Below are 8,657 nucleotides of genomic sequence, written 5' to 3' on the forward strand. Positions count from 1 at the left end.
CAAAACATAGTTGGGGACCAGGTATAATTTTAAGAAATATTAATCATGCTCTGTTTGCTGTGATTATTTTGTTTGGATTAAAGAAGGCACATTCTAATCTGGCTGGGAGTTACACCCGGGACCTGGGAGCTCACCTGGAAATGCAGCCCATCCTCCCCATCTGGGAGCTGCCTATTATCAGGGAAAGATTAACAACCTTGTTGGAGAAACCTGAGGAACCAGCCCTTTGAAGATCCCCAGCCTTTGCATACCCACAGGCCTTTACAAATCTCCAGCCCCCATTACCTGTAAACTGCCCATTTGGCATACCCTTTTGCTTTCTTCCCCTTGTAATCTTTGTCCCTTTACCCAATATAAGCAGCTGGTTTATGGTGGGTGCAAAGCAGATTTTTGTGGCTGACCTGCTGCTCTCTCATACTGCTGGCGGTATTGGAATAAATGCTTATATATGATTCAACCCTTTCTCTGCTTAACTGGCTCAAGTAATGACAGGCAGTACAGATCCGCTGATTGTCCAGTTACATAATCAGTACTAAAGAAGCGATGCATATGTGATTCCGAGTTGCCTAGTGACCAAAGCAGCTAAGGAAACATGATTAGTTACAAGAAATAATAGCTATAAGAAATACAAACACTTGTGCAGTAGAGAGATCTCAGTGAAATTTCCTCCTCATAGGTCCTCAATAAAGCAATATAGCGAACTTTGCTGTCATGAAAAACTGTCTATAATAATAAAAGCATAATATGCTAATTAGACTGGACAGCCAAACAACCTTCCGGATGTCATTCTGGACGTCCTTCCAGACAACCTTTTGAATGAAGCTGCGGCGGTAGAGGCCGAGGCAGAGGTGGTTAGGGGCGATCAGGCAGGCAGGCGAGCAGTTAGGAGCCAGCGATCCTGGATTGCGAGAGGGATGTCTGACTGCCGGTTTAGGCCCAATTCGCTGTGGGTTTGGGCCTAAACCAGCAATCGGACATTCCCCAAGGGGTCCCAGATTGTGACAGGGTGCAGGCTGGGGCGAGGGACCCCCCTGCCCTCATGCTCGAATTTCGTGCACTGGGCCTCTAGTATATTAAAAGGTTATTTTTATAGCATCTATTTTTGTAAGCAGAGGACAACACACCAAAGCAGACTTTACTGAAAGCAAATCCAATAGGACGTTAATTGATATAAGCAAACATACAGACGTAAGAATGACTCTTTGTACATCTGAAACAAAGAGGAAATAAAGCTGGTTGAGGGAAGGTTAGGATGGTGCTGAGTGACAGCAGACCTTAAAGGCAGACGCAGGCACTAAATAGAGAGGCACTTTGACCCCAAAAGTTACAAGATAAAAGCTGCATTTAGGAACAAATAGTCTAGCAATGCTATCAGAATGAGTTGGAGCAAGTTTGTCTAAGCCCCTCTCTCACTACTCACGCATATGCAACCTTGGAAAGAAAAATCTGTTTTAGACAACTGACCAATATGTGGGTCAGCCTAAAGGCCAAGTGCATTCTGGGATCCAGTATTGCAGGGCAAACCAGAGAGGTTCAATCTTTGTGGACAGTTCTGTCGATTTCAATAGGAAAAGGGTTATATTTTTCCTACAATTGTTATTTCAGCAAAAAGCATGGTTTATTAGATCTATCCCAGCGACCTCAAAGATCATTAACACACAATGTGAGGTGGCATTCAAACTTCTCAAAACCTTCCATTTTTTCTCACTGTGTATCTACAGTAATGGTTAGGTTGAGCTTTCTTTTCTCAACACATACTTTAGTGTAAACCCAGACTTCTTTTCCCCCTCAATACAACAGCACTGCTACCTGGGCGAGAATACACCCATCACAACACATCCACCATGAGCCAGGTGTACCGGAGGGGAAGGTTCCCCCTGACAGTGAGCTGAGAGGCTGTAAATTACACGGGGTCTGCTCTCCCCAGCAGAGCAACACAGAGAGCCAGGAGCACAGGCACCTTCAGTCTTCTCTTCTCGCTGCACATGTCACTTCTGATAATATTTTGACCACACATTTTATTTTTCTTTAATTTAAACCCACATCAGACTATATTCTTTCTTGGCACTAATAACCAGAGGCACCTGAGAATATTCCTTATGGATAAGGACAATTAGTAAATTTTTAATATACATACTTTGTAGTATTTTGTCTGGTTAGGAAAGGAATACCATTTAATTGCAAAAGAATTTTAGAGAAAACAATATTTTAAACATAAAAAATTAATTGTATACTTTAAATGGGTAAATTATAGAGTATGTATATTCTATCTCAATAAAGTGGCTATTTCAAAATTAATTGAGCCCTGGCCGACATCACTCAGTGGTTAGAGTGTTGGCCCTCAAACCGAAGAGTCTTGGGTTTAATTCTGGTCAAGGGGATGTACCTGGGTTGCAGGTTACCTGCCCCAGTTGAGGCAGGTGCAAGAGGCAACCAATGACTGTGGCTCTCTCTCATGGATGTTTCTCTCTCTCTCCTCTCATCCTCTTACACTCTCTTTAAAATCAATAGAAAAAATATCCTCCAGTTGGATTAACAACAAAAAAATAATAATTTAATTGAAAGCCCACTATCCTAGTAGATGAAGTTTGAAACTGCAGCTAAAGGTAAGTAGGCTGAAGCTTCCACAGATAGTTATGTCATAAATTAAGAATTATAATCCCCAAGAACCCTAATCTTTTGAAAACGTTATTTATCAGGAATGAGTAACCCACAGTACCCAGACTGCATGTGGTAAACCTCGCTGCTCAATTCAGCCCATGCTCTCACTGCAAGAAAAAAGATCAGAACGCTGCCTCGGTGTGACTACACAGACACACCTGCTGTGATTCACAAGCAGTGTTGGTTTTCTCGACATTCCCCACTCCAGTCTGCTGCGTAATCTAAGTTGTAAGGAATGGGTGTTTTAGCATTTACAACAGCTTATTGCATTTTGAATGAGAAGCGTCTGTGGGCACTTTCATTTTGATGAGTTGGCACTCATGCCAAAGAGGCTGCCCAAGACTTAACCTACCACCTGTATGCACTCAACTGCCTAAGGCAAAACGTAGCGTTTATCCCTACCCTCTCTCACACACTCCACATCCACTCCACAAAGCTCTGCTGATTCTCCTTCCTAAATATCACTCCAGCCTCTACCCTCTCCTTAAATCCCGTCGTCTAACCTTTGTTCAGGCCTTGGAGCCTAAATGACTTGTACAGCTGGTCTGCAGGCTCCAATGGGCCCTCAACACCACCACCAGAGGGCTCCTTCTACACTGCAAGACTCACCCTGTCACTCCCTGAATAACACCCTGCAATTAAAACACACACACACACACACACACACACACACACACACACACATACACACACACACACCACATACACACACAAAAAAACAACTCATCAAGCCCAGAATGAAGCAAAGTCCTCCCTGATCTAGTTAGATTTAGTTACCTCTGCTGACAACTTCTCCCTACTCCTCACCACCGAACTTCTTCCCAATCACACATTCTCACCTATACAAGGTACATGCTCTTTTACGCCTCCATGCTTTTCCAAACAAACACTGTCTTCCTTAACCTCTGATGCTCTCACTTCTTCTGGTGAAATCACCTCATTTCCAGTAGAAACCCTTTCTGACCCACCACAGGACATGCTGATGCCCTCCTCTATTCCTCCCCTTACCATGTACGTGTTTTTAAGTCTGCCTTTCATGAAGGGATTCTGATGTCAGAATTCAAGGAATTTTAGGAAGATAGTGAGTAGACTTCTAGGGATCCATGAATATAGCTGATGTCATCAGGTTCTCAAGAGGAACTTACTCTACTAAATTGTGAACTTTTTGAATGCAAGTGCATTCATTTTTGCTTCCCTGTTTATAGTTTACAGTTCCTAGGGCTTGTGAATACAAAAACATTAGCTAATGGATGAATAAATGAGTAAATGAAAGAACTCATTTTTAAAAAATGTATTGTTAAGATTGGCTGGCATGGCTCACTGATTGAGCATCAACTTATGAACCAGGAGATCACGTTTCCATTCCCAGTCAAGGCACATGCCTGGGTTGTTGGTTCAATCCCCAGTGTGGGGTATCCTGGAGGCAATCAGTGATTCTCTCCCACCATTGATGTTTCTATCTCACTCTCCTTCTCCCTTCCTCTCTTAAATCAATAAATTTAAAGAAAAAAAATTTTACAAAATGTATTGCTATGGACAAGAACCCATGTCAGATATGGCTATTATTAAAACAAACCTGGTTCCCGTTTTCATTGGGGAAATAATCTGGCAGGGAAGAAAGACATTAAACAATTAATCACGCAATTACAATTTAATTGCTATAGTGAGAAGGCCTATAAAGGAAAAGTACAGGCTGTTAGGAGAGGGCATGACTGGGGGCTTTGATCCAATATGGGGTCAGAGAAGAATTCTTTGAGGATGTAATGTTCATAAAGTAAATGAATAATAACTAAGAAATATTAAAAATAACTATAGATACTACTCATTAATATATTACAAGGTTAGCTGTAAGACAGCATGAGTTATATATAAAGAATAAAAATCCTAGTTTAAAATTTCACTTTTAATGATGAAAAAGATCGTTAGTCAAAGTAGGGTTAGTATTATTCCTAGATGAGATCACCTAGCTTCGACATTTCATCAGGAAGTGCCGTGAAAGAGTATAATGCCTGAAATTTCATGAAACTTCTTTTTATTAACTGCCAAGATCAAGCCCTCTGTGTAGTGTGTGTGCCAAGCTACACATAAGAGAACTCAGTATTCCCAACATTAGTTCTGAAGCCAGCCTCAATCCTTTGATACCATCCTCCTGCCATTCCATTTCCACATTTTTGCTTCTTCAGCACCTTCTGGCTGCACTGTCTCACTTGGCTCTCAATTCATCTGCTGTGTTTCCCAGACTTAAGTGAGCATTTCTCATTCTGGCCCTGTGACTCCTGGGGTGGGCAGATTTTCACCAGAGGCCCTGGCATGGCCCTGGGACATCCCTTCCTAACAGACTCCTCCTGGCACCCTTGACTGCACTTGGGCTCTGCACAGTCTCACTCTTCCAACTTCATCTGGGAAAGCCAGAATCTACAGTGCATGGTTTTAATATTTGAAACTGAACTGAAATGTAAAGGCTTCTGCATTTCTATATTGAACATATGGGACTGTGGGGATCTCATTTTAATGATCACCACTTTCTGTTCCTTATCCATAGGCTACAGAGACGCATCCCTCAGCTTGCATTTTGATTAAATATTTATGCAGAGTAGAAACTTGGGCTTATCGGACACACCCAAAAACTTTTACTTAAAGTAGGTTGCCTTGCCGAAACCGGTTTGGCTCAATGGATAGAGCGTCGGCCTGCGGACTGAAGGGTCCCGGGTTCGATTCCGGTCAAGGGCATGTACCTTGGTTGCGGGCACATCCCCAGTGGGAGGTGTGCAGGAGGCAGCTGATCGATGTTTCTCTCTCATCGATGTTTCTACCTCTCTATCCCTCTCCCTTCCTCTCTGTAAAAAATCAATAAAATATATTTTAAAAAAAATTTTAAAGTAGGTTGCCAGTTGTGATTCATGTGTATGAACTGAACTGTGTAGAAGCTCTAACCCTCAATGTGACTGCCTTTGGAATTGAGCCTTTAAGGAAAATCAGTTAACATTAGATGAGGTCATAAGAGCTGTCTTAGTCCATTTTGGTTTCTATAACAAAATACAGGATGGCTTATTAACAGCAAAGTTACTCCCACAGCTCTGGAGGCTGGGAAGCCCAAGACCAAGTCGCTGACAGATTCGGTGTCTGGTGAGGATGCTCTTCCTGGTTCTTCTCACTATAACCTCTCACTGCACAAGGGGCAAAGGAGCTCTCCAAGGTCTCTTTTATAAGAGCTCTAATCCCATTCATAAGGGCTCTGCCCTCGGGCCCCAATTACCTCCCCAAAGCCTCACTGCCTAATACCATCACACTAGGGATTGGGATTCAACAGGTGAATTGTGGGGAGACTCAAACATTCAGTCTACAGGAAGAGTGAGGCGCTGATCCCATAGGACAGGTGTCATTATAAGGAGAGGAAGCTCCCTCTTTTTCTCTCTCCTTCTGTGTGCACACAGCGAGAAGGCAGCCATCTGCAAGCCAGGAGGAAAGATCGCCCCAGATACAAACCATGACGGCATCTTGACCTTGGACTTCTAGGCCTCCAGAACTAGGAGAAAGTAAATATCTGTTATTTAGGCCACCCATTCTGTGGGATTTTGTTATGGCAGCCCCAGCAGACTAATACATTGTGACCATTTGCTTTCTTCTCTCCAACCAAGCTGCAAAGCACTGCTGGATAATACACACGTGGAAAAGTTTAAACATGACAAAATGTTGTTGTAAATTAAGGGGAATTAATACATCTTGGGGACCTAGAGAATGGGCAGGCTCTAGAACAGCCTTGGGCAACTACAGCCCGCTGGCCGGATCCGGCTGTTCTATCTGGTTCTCTTGCTCTCCCCTCCGCTCCTTTACTTTGAATTTATATTAGTTCACACAAACACTCCATCCATGCTTTTGTTCCGGCCCTCCAGTCCAGTTTAAGAACCCATTGTGGCCCTCGAGTCAAAAAGTTTGCCCACCCCTGCTCTAGAAGCACTGTCACCAGACTTTTGTTAATTCTCCATGTATCTTCTTGGTTTAGGTAAAGGAAGTGGCAGAACCATTTAGTTATCCAACCTAAACTTCTAACTTTTCACAGGCTTGGATTGGGCCCTCCTCCCAGTAAATTCGATTGGGGTTTCATGCCCTCTATCCAATCCAGTTCCCTTTCCGATTGCTCTCTCGCTAGGCCCTGCCCCTCTATTTCCTCACTCTGACTCCCGTTAACGCATGTCCAAAAGTTTCATTACATCATCTAGTTCTTACTCAGCATGCACCTAGTGGAGGAATTTCCTTCCACCCAGCTCCCTTACCTGGCTTTTGGCATTTCTAAGGAGGTTTCCTGCCCTGTCCCTATAGTGTGTTAATGGGTCTATTTAGCAGTAAGCTAGATGGAAATTCTGTTCTGTTACTTGTACCTGCTTCCCAGTTTATGAAAGTTATTTCTTTTTTGCTTTCTTCCTTATTTTAATGACTCTAACTGCTCACGCGGACACTGACTTTATGTGCATGGCAGTCGTGGAAAGGAAGACATAATTTTATGCACAAGGAAAGTGAGGCTTATTGAGATTAAGGTAACTTTCTCACAGACACACAGATAATAAGTGGTGGGTGAACTGTTACCAGAGGCTTCAGTCCTTGCCCTGGTTGCTAGAGCTATGCTCTTTCCACCTCACAAATGAACAATGATCTTAAAAAGTTTTCTTCACTACCACATAAGCTAATGTTTCAAATGCATTCAGCTTTCATAGGAAAGACAAAAACAAAGATGTGAAATGGAACAAAAATGCAAAAGTAGTCTGTGATTCGCTGTGAAATTGATGTTTAAGAGAGCTGACTATAAAGCTTTATGAAGGACTTAGGTCTCTCAGGTCCAGGGAGATGGGAAATGAGGAACACCATGCTTGTTTCTGTGCACAAGAAAAATGTCTTCTGCCTAAATCACAGCCCCCAATAATCAAAGGTTCTGTGATACATGGCTGACACACACTGTATCTTCATCCCAGGGGAGAGTTTCCAGAAGGCGATTGCCCAGATTTATAGAACACAACTTCTGAGTGGTCACTGTAGCAACCGTGACATTCTCCTGCTCCTTCTGGCTGAACCAGTGACAAGTCACATCACGAATCCTGGAGTTTATTAAGTGTCATTGTCTCCTGTTGGAAACCTCTCTGAGGGTTTGGTGCCATTCACTCAGGTTGATTATTTGAGATTTATGTCCTGAAATGCCAAACTGCATTTTTAATCTGTCATCAAAGCAGATTATGGAGCCAGAAATGACAAGACTTAACACATACTTTTTCAGGCCAAAGACTAACAGCAAAACTGCAATGTATATCACCACGTTCAAAGTAAACATGATGTATTAATGAGTGGGTTTTCCACTCTCACGAATAATTATAGGCTCCCTCTTACTAAAAACAAATTACTTTTATTTCCCTTAAGAAGATTATGATTAATTGTACAAAATTACACTTGTCTTTAATTGAATGGATTTCCTGCTTTCCTCTGGATTAATGGTGTATATATATAAATACATACATATATATATATATATATATATATATATACATATATATATATATATATATTATTAAATAGCTTGGAAAAACTTCCTCTTCAGGACAAAAGCTAAAATTGGTAATGGCTACCATGCAAATACACACTATGGTCGCCAAGTTTCATTCTTTGTTAAAATAGCTAATGGCAAACTGTCTTAACAGTGCTAAATCTGTTTGGACTGTTATAACAAAACTAGAAGCCCAATGTATGAAGATTCGTGCAAGAATAGGCCTTTCTTCCCCTGGCTACCGGCACATGGCAGGTGAGCTCCCGCAGGGCTGCTCCAACACTAGGGTTTTGTTTACCAGAGCAACAGGGCAGGGGTGGGGTAGAGGGAGACACCAAACACCAGGATCTACGACCTCAGGCACCAGAGGGTTGCCTCTGAGGCCGGGGGCTGGGCCACAGGCAGGCTGCAAGGACAGTTGACAGGTGTGGAGCGCGGCAGGGAGGCCCTGAGGAGGTGCGCTGCC

This window comes from Plecotus auritus (assembly GCF_963455305.1).
Source record: "Plecotus auritus genome assembly, chromosome: 6".
NCBI lineage: Eukaryota > Metazoa > Chordata > Mammalia > Chiroptera > Vespertilionidae > Plecotus > Plecotus auritus.